We start from the raw sequence: 1,579 nt of genomic DNA, 5'->3' as shown, positions 1-1,579 counted from the left end.
CATTCACGCTGCCTAAACCAATCGCCGGCAAGGAGTATGAGATCATAGGCTAATCATGATTCATCTACTAGCCTCAAAAGGAACCACGCAAAGAAAGTACTGCTCTGTTAGCAAGAAAGAGAGGGAATGCTATTGGGTAGGGAACCAACTTTGGCTGCCTCCAGCATGATGCAGAAGTGATAGATACGATTACAGAGGGAGTGCCTGTGTTAACCAATGTGACAAGCACTCAGGTACTAAAGGAAAACTCTTACTGGGTCTTGCATGAAATTATAGAATCATTTTTTTTTCTTGTTCATAAAATACCTCCGGTGAGATGTGGGGTTATTTCAAGAATAAGCATTTTTGGGGAGTAACCTCCAAACACCCCCAAATTGCATTTAAAAGTTCAGAGTTTCCCCTTGAAATTAAGTACTGTACTTCCCACCTGTCACTAAAAAAAATGAAAAAACCACCACAAAAAAAAAAAAAACCCAAAAAACCAAAACTGGCCTGATCATGAATTCTGCCACATTTGCTTATATGTTGTTAATAATCTCTTGTTTGTTGATTGCTGCTTCCTGCCAACGCAAAAGTTGGCAAAAGTTTAACTAGAAAATGCTGTGTTAATGTCAGATATTAGTGGCCATTACCAAAACAAACTATATTTCTTTCCACAACTGTGATCCGTGTATACATGACCTTAAACTTGGGGTAGTCACCTCCAAAGAGTGATATCTAACATTGTTCTGTGATGTCCTGACAGAAAAAGCCAGATCTAATTAAAGCAAACAGCATGTATCCTGAAAACTATAGAGGACAAGATATAAGCACCATGAGAACAGAAATCTTATCTTTTCCACAACCATAACCCCAGTGCTTAGGGATGGTAACTGATAAATAAAAGCGGCTCAATAAATATTTGCTAAATAAATGGATACATGAATACAAATGGAATGAAATTGTTAATAATGTAAGCATCATTAATCCAAATCAGTTAATATTTCATCATTATTAGAATTGCTTTATCACTATCGGAATAATGAATTTAAATTTTATAAGGAAGGCAACTGAATAGTAAGAACATGTCAGTGCTTAGCCAGTACATTCCAAAGGAGAGAGTGGCTACACCTAGTGAGCCCAGATTTCCCCATCACTCCTCTTTCTTCACAGTAAGAATGCTTCACGAGGCTTTTGTAGACTGAATGAAATCCCTCAAGACCAACCCAGCTCTAAATTCTGATTATCTGACCACCGAGCAGCCTTTTGGCCCTTGATACAGGTGGCCAGCTACTCGGTACCGTAACGGGGCTCCTTGGAAAGAAGTCACTTCCAGTCACTAGAAAACTACAGCCACCACCTTAAGCTAATAAACTGACACTCTATGGTATATAAGAAACATCATGTCAATGCCTAAGTCTCTAATTTTGGGGGAGATGGTCAGAGAAGGCCTGTCACTGGTGCCAATTAAGAAGTAGGCTATCATGCTCGGGGTTGTTTATTGCTCCCAAATCTCCAATTTTGTATCTGTCTCAGAACTGCATCTTGCAGGTGCTAAGGTGGCTCCACTTACCTGGACCTATCTCCCTGAGTGAGTGCT

This window comes from Prionailurus viverrinus, chromosome D1 (assembly GCF_022837055.1).
Source record: "Prionailurus viverrinus isolate Anna chromosome D1, UM_Priviv_1.0, whole genome shotgun sequence".
Taxonomy (NCBI): domain Eukaryota; kingdom Metazoa; phylum Chordata; class Mammalia; order Carnivora; family Felidae; genus Prionailurus; species Prionailurus viverrinus.
Note: the sequence above shows the minus strand (reverse complement) of the source record.